This window comes from Anas acuta, chromosome 9 (genome assembly GCF_963932015.1).
Source record: "Anas acuta chromosome 9, bAnaAcu1.1, whole genome shotgun sequence".
In the NCBI taxonomy this organism is placed as follows: Eukaryota; Metazoa; Chordata; class Aves; order Anseriformes; family Anatidae; genus Anas; species Anas acuta.
In genome coordinates this window covers 20179451-20203134 of record NC_088987.1, presented here as the reverse complement: position 1 = coordinate 20203134, position 23684 = coordinate 20179451, and the positions used below count along the sequence as shown (strand labels likewise).

Below are 23684 nucleotides of genomic sequence, written 5' to 3'. Positions count from 1 at the left end.
CTAGCTCTTTAGGAGGTAGCAATAAGCAGCTACAGCTCACAAAAGCAATGTGGTTAATTTTCACAATGCTGCATAAAACCACATTTGTGGTTAAATGGTCAGATGAACACATTGGCTTGGAAAAGTCTTGACCACCTCAAAATACAAGCACACCAGGCTGAACATTCGGCCCTTCCCTGAGCATTTGAAACCATATCAGTGAAGCCAGGTTATGAGCTCCTAAAGACATACACTGGCAACCCAAAGCTACTGAGAGTAGAAGAAGAATAAAAATATTCCAAATTTGAAGAGGGTTCTGGGTCATAGAATTGCCACCCAGCTAATAAGCAATCTTGGTGCAAGAAATTATGGTGTCCATATGTTTTCCCACTGTAAAGACACTACAGTAACGCCAAACTCCTGTAAAAAGTGCTTTGAGAATTACTGGTGGAAAAGGAACCCTCCCCCCCCCCAAAAAAAAAATTATATTATTTTGAAATTAGATAAGGTCACTTAAGATGTTTTTGTTCTTTGTTGAGAAATTTGGAATTCTTGCTGTCTACTCTCAAATCTATGGCAACTGTTTTTGTTTTATTAGGAAGGTTAAGAGAATTTAAAATCTTTTGCACAATAACTGAGAGACACTGTATAGTGTCTGATTTTATTTCTCCCTAAACTCCTGGTGCTTTTAGAGGCATGAGACATTGGAGACTTGGCACTATAAGAAAAAACTATAACAAAAAGGGGGGGTGGGGGAGCCTGTTGGATGGAAATCGGACTGCTTTGCTTTGGCTGCTGAAAGCAAGGTTCACAGCACCCTTCAGCTGAAGTTGTACTCCAGCAGAACACACTTCCCCAAAACACCAGTACTCACCGGATTGCTGACATGTCTTCACAAGGGGCACTTGAACAAGTATTCAGCAATATGCTTGTATGAGTTGAGTTTTGCATGTTTTTTAGATAGTCTAAGATAGGTCTGCTAAAAGAGAGCTGCTAAAACCATCCATTGATTTTGGGTGCCTAAATCAAGATGAGTTGGGGAAGATTTTCACATGCATTCAAATTGCCCCAAATAAAGTTTGTTTATTTGATGGTACTTCTTTATAGATCTTTACCACAGTTGAAGATTTTGGCAGGGAAAAGAACTGTTTCAAATACACGCAACCAGCAAGTTCCTTTACCTACACTGATATTACTACAGCTACACTATAATAGTTGTTTTGGCAGCCTAGCTCCAATCACTTTTGCATTAGAGTAAATCAGGAACAATTATACTGAAGTTAAAAGTGCTATACAGATATAAAATGCCTCTAAGATGTGAATCCAGATGTTTTATCCATTTCTGTAACACCAAAGAGAAAGAGATGGAAACAACTACAGCATGAAAATGTACAGAAAAAGTGGAAGGAAATAAAGAAGAATCAAAGAAAATTATGAACTTCAGGAAAAGATGTAAGGACTAAGTAGAATCTGAAGACTGGAGTGAATAAAAATACAACAGCTCTGTCCTATAATACTATATGAAGTAGCTGAGGAAGTCACCGTAGCTGGCTTGTTTATGCAGCAGATCTATTGCTCAATGTTAAGATCTGTGTAATTTGATTCCTAAAACAGAACAGGATTCAATAATAGCAACATACACATTTCAATTAACTCATTCATTTTTCCTCCTGAGCTATTGGCCGTAGGAAGTGAAGATGCTGATAGCATCTTCCCAGTCCTTAAATCACATAAACATACGGAACTATGAACCTGAACACTTTAATTTAAAGATTTCAGTAAGAAAATCTTAATTCCAAATGAGTTTCCAAAAGATATTTCATACATTTTCACAAATTTTCTACATTTGCATACATTTTCTATTTTCTTGCTAGGAGAAGAGACTATATGCTTGGGGAACTTTGATTTAAGTATCTCCCTCCTTAGCTTTCTTTTCCTGTAAAGTACCTTCTCCTCACAGTTCAACAGTTATTAAAAACAATGAAAAGTGCATAGCACTGGGGCATCTAACAAACCAGCAACTAATCCTGCCCTCACAAAGCAAGGCCACAGTTCTGTCACATAGCAAGTGACAGAATTTTGAGGTGATGTGAGGAACATGGAGCTACTGCATGGAGGTAACACGACTATTCCATTTTGCATCAAATCTTAATGTTTCCATTACACATTGAAATTGTTTTCAAAACGAGAATGTGTGTGGCCCTATGAATAAGGAAGAATACAGTTTTGCTCAGCCCAATCACTGGCAAAGTCTAAAAAATGGTACCACATTCAAAACGTCCCAGAGATTTATGTATTCACTTGGGATTGGTAAAATGTTAACAGTTTGAAAGGGAAGAACACACAAGGTGTGAACTCCTCAGGGATCAGTGATTGTACCACATAACATGAAACATAACGTCTTGGTTATGCACAAATGCTGCAGTGAATTAGGAAGTTGTTTTTTGTTTGTTTTGTTGGTCTTTTTGATGTTACTTTGTGTTTTTGTTGTTGTTATTGTTTGTTTTTTAACTTCAGCTGTGCCTCAGCAGAGGCTTACATCTACTTTTCCGTCTTGGAAGAAGGAGGGAGGAAAGAGAAGGAAAAATAAAACAGAGTAAAGAGGCAATAAAAATATTTGTACCCTCATGTTTGTATTCATGCCATTTTTCAAGGACTAATCTTAGTGGCCAGCAAGCTAACTGCCTTACTTGTGTGGTCTAAATAACTCTCATGCTTCCTCACTAATTGCAGTCAGTTGATTGTGATAGCAAAAATGTTAGACCAGAAATTGCATCTGTAAAATGGGTAATCACATAGACAATTTTAGGGGACACTGTCAAATAAATGTCCTTTTAATCATTGCAAACAATTATTTTTAATTCTTTGTAAAATTACTATCTCCGTGTTAATCTCTTAACTCCATAAAGACAGCGACTACCTATGGCTGTTACATCTTAAACTTCCTCTGAAGGGTGCCCCAAACCTTTCAAAATCAGGTCACAATTACAAGTGACTCTGGTTAAGACAACAGTCTCAAATACTTTTCTGACTACTCTCTTAACCAGAAGTACTATTATGATTGTGCCCAGGTTGGATGAAGAGGTAGCTGCTCTTTGTGTACTGTAGTCTGTGTGAAGCTCCTCAGCAGAGCTGGACACCTTTTCATGTCATAAAGCAAAAGGTCCTGCTACCAGATGAGGATGTTAACCCTAATCACCCCGCTAAAGCCATGTTAGGAAGGAGCTATGCAAACAGTTGACCAACAGATGTTGGGTTATGATGACATTCTTCCACGTGCTGCTAAGACTGCACAGTCCACAGAGTAACTTGGGCTAGAGAGGAGGTCACGGCCTCACCTTCCTGTCCCACTGACCTGTGAAACAGACCCAGCACACCAAGATAATTTTCCTGCATCTTCCTGCACTAAGTGTGTAAAAGACATCTCTCTTTAACAGCAAGAGCTTGCATTGGCACACAGACTCCTTTCTCCACAAACACTTATGTCTGAAGGAATACTACTGATACTTCCTATTACTTTCTCTCACCTTTTCTAACAAAAGGCCTACACTGACACTTTCTAAACAAAGCTACAGTGCATACTACCTTCAGGACACAGTGAAACTGGGTGTTTCTCAGTCCCACTTCCAGTTTAGAAGAGATCCGTGTGTCCACATGGTAGTTGGTACTCTGCAGCCATCCTTCCCTGTTCTTCTGGTGACTGCAGACAGAACTACAGCTCTCCCTTCTAGTCCTCTGTGTATACATCCCATCTCCTAGAAATACGTTCAGTTCCATTAAACTTTTTCAAGGAATTTAGCGATTCTTTGAACTCTTTCCACTGTTTTTCCACCCCTAGAGTGGAACAGAAAAAACACTCTCCACTCTCCAAGTTATAAATGGGTTTAAAGAAGGAAAACTGTTGCTTTATCTGGATAAAAACGCTCTGAGTTAGTAGCTGTCTTTTCCCTATAGGGGAAACACACTCTCCCCTAAGCTTTCTTACTGAGAGTCTGCCCAACATACAGCCATGCTTCAGAAAGAGAATAATGTGTTTTCATTTAAAAAATTACCTTATGGTTTTTGGCAACTTCCTTAGCTTCTGAGCTGCAAACACGTCATTTCTTTCAGTGCAGAAGCTTCTTAGAGCTGTGTTTTTGATGACTTCTTTGTGAGAAATCAACAGCACACCATGTTGCTGTAAATCTGGGTCTAAAGCTTTGAGTCCATCTAAAATTACAAATAAAACAGAATTAGAGGATACAGCAATAACAAAATCCACAGACATGATTACCACATGTTTCCAGTTTGTAGGACAGACAGAGGAAGATATAGAACACAGCATGAATACAGAGCACAGCTATGACTGTGTCTACCCCATGGCTGTTCTCTTCCCATGCTACAGCCTTGCTTACACTGACAGAAATGAAAGGTCGAGTCTGTGTTCCATATGGCTAAAGTCTACCTGAGGATCTAGACTCCTCATGGTACAATCTACCATTGCACTCCACTGAGGAGAAACACAGCAGAAACAATAACCTGAAAATACAAATTCCAGAGCTTGTATGACAGTTGAAGAGACAGGGAAGAGAATAGATGAAAGGGTATAAATAGAAATATGAAGATGCATATTCTGTATGAAAAGCTGGAATCCCAGCTCTCTGCACTTCATGAATATATCTTACACTGAAAGGACTTTGGGGGGTGAGGATGTTTGTTTTGGGGTGTATTTTGTTATTTTCTTGAGGTTTTTAAGAAAAGCAATTTTCTTATGGTTGTTTTATATTCTGTTTTCTGGGCAATAGCTAATAAAAACATGCTGAATACCTGGTTAAAATGCTGCACTCAGTCATCTGCATAAAACAGATCACTGCTGACAAAGTCCTGGAGCACATTCAAATATTATTAATGGCACCAACATGCATCAGTGTTTCCACTTCTCCAATGATTAGAAGTAGATCTGAATTCTGGATGGGGAGGTTTTTGTTTTCTGAGTAGAAATACTTTTTTTCCTAATCAATGTAGAATGAAATGAAAGCTAAAAAGATGAAGTGCTGAAATCTATAGAGCAGTAATTCTAACTTTAGTCAGTGATGTATGAATACAAATCATAGTGGTTATTGGGAATAAAGCCTTTTTTTTTTTTTTTTTAATTCAGATGCTTTCCAGTTATGTTGTAGCTTAGAAAGGGGCATGCAAGCACATGGGAAAGAAGAGTCACAATTCTTAAGAGGTCAGCCTAATAAATCAGAATGGCTTTTGAAGTGCTGTATGAAAGCACACATTTGTGTGAAAACAATTACACATTCTTATTAGAGGGGCACACAAAAGGAAAAATCACAGGGGAAGAAAAAAGAAATCACTAAAACCTTTTGTATTTGTCTAAGACTTTAATTGAGAAACTGGAACAGATTTTATTAACTTTTTTTTTTTTTTTTTCTCATAGTCTTTTTCTTCTTGTACCTGTTCCATTTCCAAGTTCCAAGTAGAAACAAAGGACCTTTTAGGTATTTAGCATGAGGGAACTACCTATCTCTAATTGTTACCAAAACACATTCGTCCACAGGCAAGGACACAAGAAATAGCAACAGTTCACTTTCACTGAAGCAGTATAGGAACAAAGCACAGCTATATTCATGACACTTCAAAAAATATTTATATATATATATATATATATATATAAAAGCTCTTCTTACTTTGTTTTATATAGCTTAGACTGTAAAAAGTTTACGTGAAAATAAAATTAATAGCTTGCACAGGTAGAATCTCTAAAACAGACACTGGGCAATGTTTTTAAAAGTAGCTAAAAATAAGGTTTACAAAAACACTACTGACAGACCCTTCTGCCTAATAATACAAATAAATATGTTGAGGGGCAGTTCAAAAACATTGAAGTTATATATCTATGATCAGAAGCACGAAACAAGGAACTTCTGAATACCCTACTTTTTTTTTTTTTTTTTTCCCTCTCCAGGTGATGGCATACTGAAAATCTGTCCCTAAATTACAAAGAAACAAAGGAAGAAAGGTTTTTAGGAAGCTAAGTAAGCTTCTCATCCATTTTTTAAACCAATACTGGAATTATAAAGTTATTCGTACTCTTCCAAACCTGTATGCATTTATGAATTATTTCTTCATGGACTTGCTTCAACACTGAAAGTATTATGGATTATGTAAAGATTTAAAATCTTATACAGTAATAAATGATTTAAACTTGTATTTAAATTATATAGCGAATGCAATATTTCTTCTTAAATTCAAACTAAATAAAAAGCCATTTTTAAATGTGCTATTTAACCCCTTTTACTAGAGGTTCAAGTTTTGATTTCAAATAACAAGTATGAATCTAGAACAACTCATTTCACTGGTATTTATTAATTTTGCATCTCTAGCCACGTAACAGCACATTTTGCCAAGTAACTTGTAATACTACTAAAGTATAATAAACTTTCTGGTACAGACAATCCAACCATCATTTAGTTGTTATCTTAGCATACATTTTCATTCACCTTCTATAGCTGAGTTTTTTAAAGTAGATGATAAATAAGTCATAAATAAATGATAAAAATATAATTTATATTTTGCATAGTTTGAAACCGGGAGAGGGGTAAGAAGAGGCAGGCAACAGTGCATAAAATGTTCTACCTCTGGAGAATTTCTTTGAAAACACATAAAATCTGAAAGTATAAGTCTTCCTCTTGATACTCAATGACTTAGTTTATATAAGAGCAGCAAATAGGCAACAGACCTCCATCAATAAATTCACCATGCCACGGGAACTCTTAGCTTGTTCATCTCTGGGAAAGGCCATTCTTGGCTACATTGCAACCATGAGGCTACACATCATAGTACTAAGGTTTTTAATACAATTTCTGGCAACAAGACTCCAGGAGATCAATAGCGCTGTTTCCTAGGCTCTAAAGCTGCTTTTAGTGATATACTGTATTGTCAATGTCCAATAAAATAAAATGCTGACGCTGTCTCTTCCACATAAGATTTGTCACTATGTTTTTCTTTTACCTTGTTGAGAAGAAAGTTTATGAATGGAAAACATGCACTGCAAATATTTCAACCTGCCAGTCTGAAAGCAGACAGCAAACACAAAGACTAGTTCCATATAAAAACTGCTCCCATTACATTAAAAATTTAAACTCTGACAGGCAGGGGTTCAATGCAAACAATACGTCCCATTGCCCATCATATTAGTCCCATCTTTGTAAGTCACTTTTAATTGGGTGGAGATCATGGTCCATATGATAAGCGTATACAAGAAAGAAAAAAATCCTGAATGATACAAAAAAGTGCATAAACTGCATTGGCTTTGAATTCAGGCTCATTACTGCATTTGCACCATAATGCAGAAACAGAGCTAACATTTTTTAAATATGAGTTTTAGGAATCTCAAAGCATCACAAGATAAATCTCTTCTTTAAAAATAAAAGCGCTCTTTATCTGAGTCATACATTCTAAAACAATTCTAGCAGAAGTGAAATGAGAGAATGTAAAACTGGTAGAAAGTGAATATACTTTTGGATATTAAAGCTTCCTTCAGAATTTAATCTAATCAGCTACCCATACAGCCCAGGTTTGCTTTTGAAAAATAATGATAAGTGTTGGAAGATGTTGATTTCTCCTACCCCTAGCCTGCCTGCAATGCAGAACAGTGGGAGTAACAGCAAGTATGGTGGCACTTCAAATGACAGCACTTAAATCCAGCAAAGACTATAATTCAAAACCTCTGTAACAACCTAAAAGCTCTTCACTAGTACTTATTCAGTAGTAGGTGACTAGTTAGTAGCAGTTATGTGGTGAGAACACTTTTCCTAATGAGGATGCACTTTGTTAATGCAGGACAGCTGCCACAGGCAACTTATACTTCAAAGCTGGCACTTGTCTGAGCAATCTTTTGATGTGGCTTATTCTGATTACCTCGAAATCATTTTGGGAAAGGTTCGTACGTAACTAAAAAAATCCCGGCATGAAAATGAGCATCCCACAGAAATATGAATGTGTCTAATTGAATCACTTCAGGTTCACAGGGCAGATCAGGTCCATGTTTCTTTTCTTGATTTTGTAAAGCCTCGGTTTTCTTGGATAAATTACATAAGAATTCAGGAGGGAGGGAAAGTGGAATTCACACTGAAACACAGTAAAAGTAATTCTTGTGTCCTGATCATAGGCCATAGCTGGTACAGGAGCTGCTACTCACTCACAGAAGCTCAGAGAGACATCATCTTGGATAAGCCTGCACCAGTTTGCTTTGTTTACACTGAAAATGAGTTTTCATTCCTACAGTACATGTCTGCTTCTCCGTTACCCAGAGATTCTTCTGCTGAGACTGCAGGAATAGGGAACGCTCCCCCATGTTTTTTGGAAAAGGGAAAGTTATTCCTTCCCTGCTTATATAATAAATTAAACACTTCCCCTTAATCTTTAACTAAATTAAGGATTGAATTTTTCCACAGTGGTAAATCCTGGTTTAATTCTGCTCCCAATGGAGAATTTTATTTCATTGTATTTATGCAAGACTCTGTATAAATAAATACCTTTAAAATCCAAGCCCCTGATTAGTGTAGACATGAAAAGAAATGTGGAAAATGGAAGTAATCTACGGAAGCAATACATGTGAATCAATAATGCCAACCAATATTTATGGATCTCATTATCTCAACATGTGCTTTTTAGGATCATTTTAAATTACTATTAAAAATAGCCATAGGTACTTTTAAAATTAATATTTTAGAGTTCAAATGGTCTGCATTTGCCAGTGGAGATATACATTTGTTATATAGCTCTATTAGCTAAAGGAACAAAAGGTATTGCAGAATATTATAGTGTTCTGTGGAAGAAGAGATTTCTAAAGGAAAATGATTCAATTATTCTAAATCAATTATAACAGGAACAGCTACATAGCTCTATATCAATCTCCTTATGTGTTTCTAATTCTTTTGTCTATTGCCTGCAGATAGTTTAATAGGAATTAACATAGAACAATATATCCCACTGGGAACAAGATTCAAATAGTTTGGACCATTTTTCTTGCTCTAAATTCTCTTTTCTATCGTGTGAGGTAAAAGTCAAACCCATCACTTTGTGCGAGTGACAGCAGTAACGAATAAGTCTGAAACACAGCTTCAGGCTTCTCCATAAGGGATGGTTGGATTGGCCACGTACATCACCACTACGTGGGAGAAACCTGCATGCAGTACCTGGCTATTCTGGCCAGCCCTACATTTTACAACCACAGTTAGATCAAGATCCTTCAGACAGCATAGCAAAGCCCTTCCTAAAATGAAACCAGACTGTTCAACTCTGTCAGAAAAAAGCAATAAAGGTATTTTTGTTATGCAGAATAGGTGCAGACCATATGATAAAGAGGGGTAAGAGAGAATTCAGACATTAGAGTCTGTCTGCAAAGCTAGCTTTTCAGGCTCCTGCCAGACATACCAGCCACAGGGACATAATATGTTAATACAGAGTCCTATACCCTGAGGAATGAAGAAATCGGCATGCATCTGATAAGCATTTGCTAACAGACCAGCATCTTGGCCCAGCACTTAAAGAACACAACAGTGAGCACTTCCTCTTCCGTTAATTTTTATCAGAAAAGAATGTCTTCATGCCTCTCCCAGACTTTCCATTCCTCCTGTGGGAGCATCAAAGAAGTTATGAAATAAATTACAGAGACAGCTGCTTCTTGGCTGAGAAAGTATTGAGGTCTTGTTCTACCTACCAGCTACATATGGCACATGGGATGAGGAAAGAGAAAGAAGTAAAGGGAAGAAGCTTCGTACAGGAATGGCTCATCCATTTTCATTTCTCTAAAGAGAGATCAAATTTTATTCCTCTTGGTCCTTCTGTCTGTATCCAGAGGTAAAAAAGTGTCCAAACCTATCCTCTGGCAGGTCTCATAATGAAAAGGTTCTGAATTCCCTCTACAATTCAGGGCACCCCCAGGTTTCTGTACAGTAGTAATTATGAGTAGTTAAGAGAAGAAATAAGAAAATAAACATGAATGAGGAAAATGAAAGAAAGTGTGTAAGGAAGCACTAAAAATGAAAAGGAGTAGATTGAAATAAAGAGAGCACTATTTATTTTCATGTTACACTGGAAAATCTCAATCTTGTTCTATTATCCTGAGGCAAGAACAAAAAAAAATGTACACATATGTTGCATCATTAATGTAACTGATAAGACAACAATGGAAAAAAGCTTGTGAGGACAGGAGGCCAACACATCTGAGTCGAGATGTTAATACAAAATTAGTAGAAACCTCTAGATACTTCTTACAGAGAATTTCAAGTAGTCACATTTGCCTTCTTAACCTAACACCTAAAACATTAAAACCTTGCATCATCTGTGGCATCATCAGTGTAATGAGAAAGACAGGCTTTGGAGCGAGATTACGACAAAAGGAGAGACTGATGTTTTTGACGTGAGTGGAACCTCAACACTCTATAGCTCCAGCAAGCTATAGGCACCCTGATGACACCAGGCCATTGCTACATGGGCTTCTGTTTTACTGGCACAGTTGTGGCTACATCTAGTGCATACACATTCTGTCTACTTCTTTTATTTTATGCTATAACACTTATTCTCAGTTAAGCTAACAACTCCATTAACCACCACAGAGAAGGAATGCAAACTTTCATGAATTTAAATGACACCACTCTTAAATTCATATTAATGAAGTTATGAAAAATTTCATTAGCACGTCTTGGAGCATGAATAATTTCTCACAGAATTTCACTCAGCAGCCTTGTCCTCCCATGTGGCCCATCAATATAGTACATTATCTCTAACTTCTAGAAAACGTGACTTGCAAGGAATGATTGAAAGACCAGAACTGCTTATTCCAGACGAGACTGTGATGGGGCTTTGTGATGATAACCTCCAAATATACAAAAGGATGAGCAAACAGAAGGGAATACACTACTTTCCATGTGTTTTGTGTATAAAACAGTAAGTAAGAGGATTAGACATAAGGCAAATATTTCTAAACGTAGGGAGAGAGCAGCACGTTGCTTCAGAAGTTATGGAGTCTCTGTCATGGATAATCTTTAAAGATAGGTTAAACAAACAACTGAAGTAGTACACAGTTCAACTGGCACCTCCTTGGGCTCTATGACTTCCTAAGATTCCATCTTTTAAGCAATACTTCTGCGTAAGTCCTACAACTTTGAAGCAAGAAGTAGCCCTACCAACTTATGTTTAATGGACAACACAGCACAAAAAAAAAAAAAAAAAAAAAAAAAAAAAAAAAAAAAAAAAAACACTTTGAAATGAAAAAAAAGCACAGAAACTCAGCCATGTAAAAGAAAAGACACAGAACACCTCTGTGTAGACAAGAAGTCCAAGGGCTGTATTTCTGCGTTCACAAATTCACCCTTCAGTGTGAAAGACAGTAAGCTTGTTCTCCCCTTCAGAAGCACTACCTCAACAGGAGTTCCAGTTGCTCCCTTTTCAGGCCAGTTGTACCTTAGGTGTGTACCACCTGCTCTACCAGGACAGTGCAGGCTACCAACCATACTGCACATTCATCACCAGCTTCTACACAAGCTTATTGTGTAATAACCTGATTATGTAATTACCTGATTCCAGCAGCAGACAAAATGCAGTCGAATGGCCTTTAATGTTACACTACTGATACGCAAATATAACTCTGCACAGAGTGACATTAATAAGGTCATGAAAGCATTTGTGGTAGTCTTCATGAGAACAAAACTACTGATTATGTGTGCATAAGCACAGTTGTTACCTGTGATTTTCCATTTAAGCCAGTCTAGGTTTGCATTCGTTATTCTACAGAACTTTGAGAGATAGAGGAGTGGCTGACATGCCAGAAGGCTGTGCTACCATTCAGCGAGACCTGGACAGGCTGGAGAGCTGGGCAGGAAGAAACCAAATAAGGTTTAATAAGAGCAAGTGTAGAGTCCTGGACCTGGGAAGGAACAACCGCAAGTATTAGTACAGACTGGGGGATGACCTGCTGGAGAGGAGCTCTGCGGAGAAGGACCTGCGGGGCCTGGTGGACAACAGGTTGGCCATGAGCCAGCAGTGTGCCCTGGTGGCCAAGAAGGCCAACGGGATCCTGGGGTGCATTAAAAGGAGCGTGGACAGCAGGTCAAGGGAGGTGATGCTGCCCCTCTACTCTGCCCTGGTCAGGCCTCACCTGGAGTACTGTGTCCAGTTCTGGGCTCCCCAGTACAAAAAATACTGGGATCTCCTGGAAAGAGTCCAGCGGAGGCTCACAGACAGGATACAGGAGCATCTCCCCTAGGAGGAAAGGCTGAGAGACCTGTCTCTGGTCAGCCTGGAGAAAAGAAGACTGAGAGGGGGTCTTATCAATGTCTATAGATACCTGAGGTGTGGGAGACACAGGGATATGGCCAAGCGCTTTTCAGTGGTCTGTGGGGACAGGACAAGGGGCAATGGCCACAAAATGGAGCACAGGAAGTTCCGCTCCAGCATGCAAAAAAACTTCTTCACGGTGAGGGTGACAGAGCACTGGAACAGGCTGCCCAGGGAGGCTGTGGACTCTGCAGATATTCAAGCCCTGTCTGGACGCCTACTTGTGCAACCTGCTCTAGGAAACCTGCTTTGTCAGGGGAATTGGACCCGATCATTTCTGGAGGTCCCTTCCAACCCCTACAATTCTGTGAAACGAGCCCCACAACGCCTAGGTTTCTCTATCTTCTGTTTAACCTATTGGAGTAACAGCTCCATTAATACAATGTTTCCAGAGTCTTCTAACACTTGGATTACCCCTAACAATTGAAAAGAGGAAGATGCAGTCTTTCTAGACCTGGCTTGCATCGATAAGAACCCCTGGTTTTGAAGACGACATCGAACAGCAAGTTGCATAGTGGGGCCTTGGTCCTTCCACAGTCCACAGACTCATAAGTTTGCAGAGCGGAAGCTTTGCAGAGCTGTACGAACACTGAAGATCCAGTTCTGCAAGAAGCTGATGCAAAAGCTACCTGGCAATGAGCAGTTTGGGTGAGGAAGAAAGAGACTGGCATTCTCACAGTGCATGGTTTAACCGAGTGTAGTCCTGTGGGCTGTGTCAACAGAACTGGCTTTGGTTTGTACCTTTTCAGGACACCGAGGACCCAATTTCATGTCTGTGGGCAGCACGGCTAAGCGGGCAGCGTACTCTGTGTCACTGGGGACAGAGGAGGGATTGACTGATGGGCAATGTCAGTGTGCCCTGCACAATGCTGCCTCCACCTTGCTGGAGCAGTTTGCGTGCTCCTAGCACCAAAACGTGTCTCTTGGAGGGCCGGGGGCAAGGCGAGGCAGAGCTGGAGGTGGTGTCAGGAAAGCCTCATGGCTCCCGCCAGGCACTGCGCCAGGCCTCAGCCCTGGGAGGCCAGCCCCGCCCTGCGGCCTCCTGGCGCCCATCGGCTGCCACAGCTCCATGCTGCCTAGCAACAAGCGCCAGCGGCCTCGCTATTGGCTGTGCCCAGAGGCGCCAAGGCAGGCAGCCAATGGGGCAGCGCCTGACTATGATGGAGCAGAGGTGTCACAGGGCAGGGTGGGTGCCATGGTGCTGGGTGTGCTGGGGCTGCGGCACTCCGGCGATGGTGGCGCACGGGCAAGGCGCAGCCTTTGGGCTGCTTGTGGCCCCTGAGGAGTGCTCCTGTGTGCAGCTCTCGGTGTGGTCTTCACTGTGTGACCCCGCAGGAGGGTGTCGTCGTGCAGCTTTTGGTGTTCTTATCACGGCAGCCCTGAGCAGTTCTGCGTCGTTCAGCTTTTGGTGTTTCTCCACTGCAGCCTCTGAGGAGTGCTTTCCTGAGCAGCTTTTGGTGTTTTCTTCACTGCAACTTGAGGAGTGCTTCTGCGTCCAGCTTGTTGTGTTTCCTTCACTGTGTTTCCACTGAGGATGCCTTCATTGTGCAGCTTTTGGGGTTCTTCACACCACGTTTCCCCTGAGGAGCGCTTCATCATTCAGCTTTTTTGCATTTTCTTCACTGTGGTGCTTGAGGAGTAATTCTTCGTGGAGTTTTCTGTGTTTTCTTCACCTTGTGGTCCCTGAGGAGTTCTTCGTCGTGCAGCTTTTGGGGTTCTCTTCACTTTGGGACGCCGGAGGAATGCGTCATCCTGCAGATTTTGGTGTTTTCTTCACTACGGCCCTGAGGAGTTCATCGTGCAGCATTCGGTGTTTTCTCCTGCTTGGCCCTGAGGAGTTCTGCACCATCCAGCCTTTGGTGTTCTCCTCACCGTGTTTTCCATGAGGAGAGCTTCATCATGCTGCTTTTGGTGTTGTTTTCCCCTTCCAGTCCCTGAGAAGTGCTTCATCTTCTAACATTTGGTGTTTTTTTGTCTCATTCTAGGCCCTGAGGAGTGCTTCTGTGTGCGGCTTCTGGCGTATTCTTCATTGCGGCCCATGACGAGTTCTTCATCGTTCAGCTTCTTGGGATCCACGTTTCCCCTGAGGAGAGCTTCATCATCCAGCTTTTGGTGTTTCTCCACTGCAGCCTCTGAGGAGTGCCTTCTTGAGCAGCTTTTGGTGTTTTCTTCACTACGTCGCTGAGGAGCTCTTCATCATGCAGCTTTTGGGGGTTTTCCCCACACCACGTTTCCCCTGAGGAGGGCTTCGCTATTCAGCTCGTCGTGTTTTCTTCACTGTGGCGCTTGAGGAGAAATGCTTCATGGAGCTTTTTGGGGTTTCTTCTCCCTGTGGCCCCTGAAGTGTGCTTCTGCGTGCAGCTTTTGGTGTGTTCTTCACTACAGTCCTGAGGAGTTCTTCGTCGCGCAGCTTTTCTGGTTCTCTTCACTTCGGTCGTTGAGGATTGCTTTGTCGAGCAGCATTTGGTATTTTCTTCATTGCGGCCCTTGAGGAGTTCTGCATCGTCCAGCTTTTGGGGTTCCCTTCATTACGTTTACCTGTAGGAGTTCTTCAGCATGCAGCTTTTCTGCTTCTCTTCACTTTGGCCCCTGAGGAGAGCTTCGTGGTGCAGCTTGTGGTGTTTTCTTCACTGCGGCCCTGAGGAGTTCGGCACCATCCAAGCCTTTGGGGTTCTTCACCATGTTTTCCCTGAGGAGAGCTTCATCATGCAGCTTTTGGTGTTTTTTTCACCTTCCAGTCCCTGGGAAGTGCTTCGTCTTCTAACATTTGTGTTTTGTTGTGTTTTTTTTTTTTTTTTTTTTTTTTTTTTGTTTGTTTTGTTTTTGTTTTGTTTTGTTTTTTGTTTTTTTTTTCCTCATTCCAGGTCCCAAGGAGCTTCTGCATGCAGCTTCTGGCATATTCTTCATTGTTGTCCATGAGGAGTTCTTCATAGTTCAGCTTTTCGGGATCTCTTCACCACGTTTCCTCTGAGGAGAGCTTCATCGTCCAGCTTTTGGTGTTTCTCCCCTGCAGCCTTCTTGAGTAGCTTTTGGTATTTTCTTCACCACGTCACTGAGGAGCTCTTCATCATGCAGCTTTTGGGGGTTTTCCCCACACCACGTTTTCCCTGAGGAGCACTTCATCATTCAGCTTTTTTGCATTTTCTTCACCGTGGCGCTTGAGGAGTTATTCTTCGTGGAGCTTTCTGTGTTTTGTTCACCTTGTGGTCCCTGAGGAGTTCTTCGTCGCGCAGCTTTTGTGGTTCTCTTCACTTTGGGACTCCAGAGGAATGTGTCATCGTGCAGATTTTGGTGTTTTCTTCACTACGGCCCTGAGGAGTTCATCGTGCAGCATTTGGTGTTTTCTTCTACTTGGCCCTGAGGAGTTCTTCACCATCCAGCCTTTGGGGTTCTTCGACATGTTTTCCTTGATGAGAGCTTCATCATGCCGCTTTTGGTGTTGTTTTCACCTTCCAACCTCTGAGAAGTGCTTCGTCTTCTAGCATTTAGTGTTTTTGTTTTGGTTTGTTTTTTTCCTCATTCCAGGCCCTGAGAAGTTTTTCATCGTGCAGCTTTTGGTGCTTTCTTCACTAAGGCCCTTGAGGACTTCTTCATCATGCAGCTTTTGGTGTTTTCTTCTAGTCGGCGCTAAGGAGTTCTGCATCGTGCAGCTTTTGGTGTTTTCTACAATGAGGCACTTTTTGGCATCTACCATGTCTGCAGCCAGACCAACAGCTCCGTGCCTGACGTGTGAAGAAGCACATTCTTCTGTTTGTTTTCGATCTGCCAACCGATCATTTCACGTAGAGCTGTCTTTTTTGTACTAGGAGGTGCCATGTTCTGTCATGCTGCTATAAATCTCTTTCAAACCATTTCCGAGTTCTCTTGCCTCATGTACTGGGTTTACGTGGCAAGGTTTTGGTAGCGGGGGGCCATCAGGGTGGGTTCTGCGAGAAGAATCCAGAAACTGCACCATGTTAGAGAAGGGCCCGCTGCTGGCCACAGCCAGGCCAAGAAGCACTGTTTGCACCTCTGTGAGGCCAGATTTAAGAAAGGTTAAAAGAAACAAAAACAAACAAACAAACAAAAATTTCTGCGGAAGAACAGCTGGGAGAGAGGGAGGAATGAGAAACAGCCTTGCAGACACCAAGGTCGGTGAAGAGGGTAATGTCAGCGTGCCCTGCACAATGCTGCTGCCACCTTGCTGGAGCAGTTTGCGTGCTCCTAGCACCAAAACGTGCCTCTTGGAGGGCCGGGGGCAAGGCGAGGCAGAGCTGGAGGTGGTGTCAGGAAAGCCTCATGGCTCCTGCCAGGCACTGCGCCAGGCCTCAGCCCTGGGAGGCCAGCCCCGCCCTGCGGCCTCCTGGCGCCCATCGGCTGCCACAGCTCCATGCTGTGCAACAAGTGCCAGCGGCCTCGCTATTGGCTGCGCCCAGATGCAGAAACAGGCTGGTTTTATGTGCTCTTACCCCTGGCAATGGGATAATGGCCTACAGATCTCCTTTAGTTGGGGACAAGTCTCAGGGCTTGTCATTGACCTTCAGGGCTTGTGTGCTCCCTGAGTTTGGCCCCTTTTTCTTCCTTCTCCCTCTGGGAATAGGAGAACATCCCTAACTGTTCCTCCCCAGCAGTGCGGACAACTCATCATGCATCTGGAAAACTGCGTCCAGTTCTGGTCTCCCTGGCACAGAAAAAGACAGGGATCTCCTGGAAAGAGTCCAGTGGAGGGCCACAAAGATGATACGGGGCCTGGAGCAGCTTCCCTATGAGGATCTGAAAGGCTGAGCAACCTGGGTCTGTTCAGCCTTGAGAAAAGAAGACCGAGAGGGGATCTTATCAATGTTTACAAATATCTTAAGTGTGGGAGACAGAGGGATTTGGCTAACCTATTTTCATTGGTTTGTGGGGACCGGACAAGGGGCAATGGCTGAAAAATGGATCACAGGAAGCTCCGCACCAACATGTGAAAGAACTTCTTCACGGTGAGGGTTATGGAGCACTGGGACTGGCTGCCCAGGGAGGTTGTGGAGTCTTCTTCTCTGGAAATATTCAGGACCCATCTGGACACCCACCTGGGCAGCCTGCTCTAAGGAACCTGCTTTGGCAGGAGGGGTTGGACTCGATGATCTCTCGAGGTCCCTTCCAACCCCTTCAATTCTGTTATTCTGTGGAAAAAAAAGAAAAAATAAAAAAAAAAAAAAAAGAAAACAATGAAAGAAAGAGATTCTGACGGTAAATTAAAAATTTCAAAGTTTTCTCAGAAAACCTTCTTACCTTCAGCACAAGCATGTGTGGAAAATCCACTCGGTTCGAGCATACATTTTTATCTGAACCTACTGTCTTGTTTAACCAGACTGGAAAGAAATCCAAATAGGAGTGTAATGGCTAACCATGGGTGTCCTCATAAACTCGTATCTGAACTAGTCATCATAAACTATAAATAATTTAAATTGGCACCTTATATTATGCCCATAATAAAGCCAAAGTCCAGCAGCTCTGAGCACACAAAGGACAGAGTAGGATGCCGATCTGTCCCATTCTCCCCTCCAGTGGCTACAAAGTTTCAGTGTGTAACCTCCATTTAATCATCACCTTTGCCTCCTCTGCATAAGGGAATGTCAAGAACAACTTTTATTACTGCAAATTTATTTCCCTCTTGATAAGCTCTCAGCCAAGAGGCAAATCAACAATCCAAGTTTGATTTCCCTTCTCCACTCCAGACTAATAGTACTATAACTACAGCCAGGTCCAAACCTCTATTAAAATTAAATCTACCCCTGTGTCCAATAAGTGCCTCCAGCAGGAGGAAATAAATCTGGGTAACTTTGAGTAATGCAATCATGCTGTAAAAAATTGAAAATACCTGTCAGTCCACAAGAACAAGGGATCTCTCTTCTGAACAATCTATAGCCACAGGGATTTTTTTTGGCTCTCCTCCAAACCTGCTTCAGCAGCAAAACAGACTATACGATTTCTACACCCAGGAAAGTGTTTTAAAGTCTTTTTTTAACCTTCAAACCACAGTGCAGAGATGTTGGCTGACCTAATTCATTTCCTACTGCTTGGCAGTTTAACATGCCCCATGTGCTAAGAGACTAACAAACACGCAGAGCTGCTGTGTCTATGGCATCCATCCACCCACCCACCCTCCTTGCTGGCAGAAGCAGCACCCCTTGTGTGCACAGAAGAAATCAGAGCTTCTCCAGGCTGGTCTGACCAATTGCTGCTTAATGGCAAGGAATATCTCAGTTACATGGAAAAATGATTATCAGTGAGAGGAAAAAATATTGAGCCCGATAGCCTCATCCCAATGTTCCTGAATCAAATGCACTGCTACAAGGAAATTGATGCAAAACAGTTCAAATATCTCCTGTAATTATAAATGCTATTCTAACCAGTAAATTGCTTATATGCCAACTTGTGACACAGGATGTTGTACGCCATGGCATTGTAAGTAGTTTTACCATTTACTCATAATAAATTTATACAGATAGAAAATTTAGCCCTTTTTTTTTTTTTTTTTTCATTTTAAATGCTCCTTACTCATAAGTCTTTCACTCCATAGTAAGTTTTCTACCTCAAGATGTAGAGTGCTTATTTCACAGGAAAACCACGTGATTTAGCCAGTCGGCAGCTAGGCACCACACAGCTGTTTGCTCACTCACCCACCATGCACTGGGATGGGGAAAAGAATAGGGGATAAAAAGAAGAAAAGTAAAAAATTGGGGGTTGATATACAGAGTGTTTAAGAGGACAGAAAATGAAAGGATAATAATAATAATAATAGTGATAAAAGAATATATAAAATAAGTGATGCACAGTGCAATTTCACGAACCACTGACTGATGCTCAGCCTGTCCCCAGCAGCAGCTGCCCTTCCCTGGCCAACCCCCATCCAGTTTGATTGTTCAGCATGATGCTGTATGCTACAGGACATCCCTTTGGGCAGTTTGGGTCTACTGTCCTGGCTGTGTCCCGTCACAACTTCTTGCACACCCCCAGCCTCCTTGCTGGAAGGACAGCACGAAAAGCCAGAAAGTCCTTGACTTCACTTACTGAAGTCCTTGAGTTGTTGCACTGCTCTGCAACAGCTAAAACATTGGTGTGCTATCAGCATTATTCTCATCCTAAACACAAAACACAGCACCATAAGAGCTAGACAGAACATTAACTCTATCCAGCCAAAACCAGTGCAAAAAGTATTAGGTTAATCCAGCTCCAGCTCAGAACTCAGAAGAAGAGAAAACAGAACAGGAAAACAGCTGTGACATGCAGCTACATTCTGTGAATAAGTGAGATCTGGGTAACTTAAAACAGCACAGTGCTGCCAGCTTGACACATTCACAAATCATGAGCCAGATCCCTAGGAATTCCAAACATGGCTTAAGAACCATGAATTTTAAAAAATCAAAATAGTATGGAGTTCCTGTTATTTCCCTATGCGCACTTAAGCCACTTGGATCACATTTCAAGCTACATTTCCTATTTGGCAGCATCAGCTAAAAAGATTTTCCCTTTATTTTACTTTTTAACTGAAAGCTGAGATTCTCCTGCAATCACACGCTCGAAGGGCTGGGACCATGGCACATAGCAGAGGTGCTAAGTATCAGTGCTTGAGAAGTTGGAGACTTGAGAGAGGAGGACTCTGCCTCTGCTGTCTGAAATAAATAAATAAATAAATAAATAGAACAAGTCTTAACAGTTGGGGGAATGTATCCTTGAAGGAATAATCAAGCTTCCCGTTCCTCTATCTGTAAGTATATTTCAGCACAATCTTAATTGTGTAAAACTACTGCATTACTATGGATAGGAACAATGAATTAATTGCTGAACTCTGAGAGAGACAAGCAGCAAAGGCTTTGTAGAGTCTCAGATGACTTGTTTTACCAGTTGGGTCCTACAAAATTCACTCTACCTTGGATCATGATGTATTTGCTAGGAAAGATATCAGAAGAGGTCCCCAGATGAACCAGCATGTGCATCTGGTCTGCTGATGCCTTTTGATTCAAAGCAGTCATGCACAAGTAGTTTCATGGCAAAGAAGAGGTTAAACAACAGCATAACTAAGCCCCAAAATTATTTCTATGAAACTCAATTTTTCTTAGTAACAAAGCTATCTCTTTTCAGTTCCTTTAATCAAAAGCAGAGTGCTTGTACTTTTAATTATATCCACGAGCTGTGAGAAGAGTAATTTGACATCATGCAATGCACTATTACACTGACCTCCAGAATAAGACAGTCAAAATGACATTAAAATGTTATCAATTTTCTGAGACTCATTAAGGTATACTGAGAAGGTAGGAATGCTACCATGTTGCTTGATCACTGATTCATATTCAACCAATATATTATCTACATCTTTTATATCTCACCCACGATTTCCTTACCTGCAGATCAGTTGTTCTTTCTGAAGATTCTCATTAACTTTTTCAAAAACATTTACTCAAAAACAAAACAAAGCCAACAATATATCAGTGAGTTCACAATTTTGTGTGTATTATGAGGATGTACACTCCAAATAAATTGAAGTTCTTACAATTGAAATGTTTATCACTTCTTTAAAAGATTTCATCACTTCTGAGATATTTCACATGCTAAATACTGAGAAAACCAGTAAAACCATTAGTATCACAAAACATCTGTGTGGGGGAGGAAAACAACTAATGCCTAAACCAATGTATGAGGATGATTTGATGGGACAGAAAGGTCAAATGTGCATCTGACTCTGTACTCTGATTCTAGTTCATAGCAGCTATACATATTACTTGGGTACAGGGAACTGGGTAACCCTGACTATTTTATTTATGTGGGACATTGGACACAATCCGATATACTTAGTAGTCATGAGAGTGGAACAGAATAGCCTACTGCCACAAAGGAAGTGTTATTGTCCCTTTATTACAGAGAATAACCCAATGCACAACAGCTAAATCAGAAAGCCTATGTTTCATGTGCCTAAATCTCACCAGTGACATAGCTGAAGTCACATAAGAAGTCTGAAACAGAAGCAAAGCGTGGATACGCATACCAGCAATTCCAGTCCAGTTCCTGAGCCTGTTTCTAACATCTCCTAAATATTGACACCAACTATGTGGGACATTATTCATGCTTTTAGCAACAGATTAGCTGAAACTTCATTCTGGGCTGTGGAAATCCACATGGTTGACTACTGTTCCTCGATGTAGCCTTCAGAGATGATACTTGCTCATAGCAAACATATTCTGTGTACTTTCAAAACACAGACAGGTATAACACACCTTCTTGTGCTAACAACTCAAAAGAAGTCAATTCAGTCAGTAAGTTATGGGTGTAACTGACAAGTACATAACGTGTTTTTTGTGATGGAGAAGATTGCTGAATTTCTCCAGGGCAGTCTTACCCCTTGCGATTGTTATCACATGTTGATGTTCTTGTCACATTGAGTGCCTAGCATTTTCATATTCTCTGAGGATTTAATTTGACTGACATCTAGAAAATAAACTCTATTACCACCAACCTAAATAAATGGCTTTGAATTCTGTCTCCTAGTCATATTACAAGAGTCTGAATGAGGTATCAAAGTGTATAATAACTTTTAAAGTGGCTTCAATGACCTAATGAGATGATACAGCTCACAGAAAGTACCTCTTGAAGAGGTGATGGTATTTATGCTGTTCATGTACCATGCCAAATTAAACCCATCATCGCTTAGAACCTGTGCCCTAAGGAGCAGGCACCATGCCATTCAAACAGATGGACCATAAGTGCACACAGCCAAGAGACATTGTTATGTGTATTAAATGTTTGTTGAGGGCAAGATTCCCAAGCTGGAATAATGAATTAACTCTTGAGGATTCTCTGACTGTACATAAATGGTATGATCTAGGTCTGTAATGGCTTAGCTCTTAAAAAGTAAAAGCTCACCACATTTATACAAGCAAAGGAGGATAAAATCATCATGGCAATGAACCCCTGTGAAGACATTTCCAATAGCATCTTTATCCTTCATAAGCATTTCTGCCAGAAGCCAAGTATATTTCAGGAACACAAGGAAAGTCTGAAAGCCAGTTTCACTAAACCCAGAGGACAGTAACATAAAAAAACACTCGCTGAATAAATTCAAAGTAATCATGAAATAAATAAATAAATAAAAGCAAGCTATCATTGCCTTTTTTCTTCTTCTTCTTCTTACACTTTATGGCAACGATCAGCATTGACAAAAACTCTTCTTTAGCTGGTGATTTTAGTCCAATTGCCAGAAAATATTCTATAACAGGCAGATGTAACCACAAAGGTGAAGTGTGAGGAGTAGGTTTCAGGGAAAAAGCAATTCTCCCACCTGCTTCTTGGAAGTTAGGGTTAAAGAGCACAATAAAGCTTGCCCAAATGTGCAGCCAGCCAATAATATTAGATCTAGCCCTTGTGATCTGCTCCATTTATGCCACACAAACCAAGGAAATCTGACATTTCCTCATTTCCCATCTTAATATGGCAATCAAACATCTTGCTGTAGGGAAGCCTACAGCAGTTTGTTTTCCTTTTGCATTAATTTCTACTTGTCTAGTTTCTCTAATTCCCCCCGTCAGTTGGATTGCCTAAGTACAATACTCATAATACCATTCTTTTCCTATGCCCTTGCTGTCTGAAGACACCCATTTCCTATGGGCCGTATCAGAGCATACCTGAAGACATGGTAGCTACTGAGTTGTTCAAAGGGTTTGTCCAAGCAGGTGGCACACATGCATACAACCATTTGAAAAGGAGCACAATAGGTTATTTAGGATCCAGGCATCCATGTTTCTCTTCAGAATTATCAGAATTCTTCAAATCAAAGTGCTTAGGTTGACTAAATTAGTGTAATTTATCAAATAGCAAGGGCACAAACATGAAAGCTCTCCAAGCACCATATTTAGGCTTAGCAAGCATCAGATTGTGATTAACAAAAAACCACCAAACCTCATCACAGTGAAAACATTGCTTGTATTTGCTCCAGATGTTATTAATGTTATCTGGAGGCCTGCTGCTGCCAGTTAAACCAAAGCTATTCTCCTCTTCAATGACTCAATCAGCTGACATGATATGGTTGCAGATGTTCACAAAAAGCTGTTGCTTTGAAAAGACTAACATAGCAAAAACTATAGATGTGCTTTTTACCTTACTTTGAAAAATCTCTATAGTAAAGAGTCATACATAACAAATTCCTCTGTGTGTGCATGCACATGTGCGTATTTGTGGCTAATGACCAGTTGTGCTGGACAGGAAACTCAAACAACAGTTTTTATAAAATTTGCAGGAAGCAAAAGTAATTTTAGGTAGTCACAAATCTACCATGCATCTTACTCCACCCACAGATATAACAGCAAAGAGGAAAAGAGGATGGCCAAAGAACCAGAAAACACGATTGCTGGCACTTTGAT

At 41.0% G+C, this 23684-nt stretch overlaps 1 long non-coding RNA gene across 3 annotated transcripts in view; it reads right to left on the bottom strand.

Moving 5' to 3' along the window:
* Nucleotides 1-877: 877 nt before the first annotated feature.
* Nucleotides 878-23684, bottom strand: part of LOC137861298 (uncharacterized) — a 77716-nt gene continuing 54909 nt past the window's right edge. For 2 of the 3 annotated variants that reach the window (XR_011099531.1, XR_011099533.1), the window contains 2 exons: nucleotides 4032-4188; nucleotides 878-3734 (listed from right to left, as the gene is read on the bottom strand). This is a non-coding gene — a long non-coding RNA (uncharacterized lncRNA). The remainder of the gene's footprint in view (nucleotides 3735-4031; nucleotides 4189-23684) is intronic. The other variant, XR_011099532.1, reaches the window with a different exon arrangement.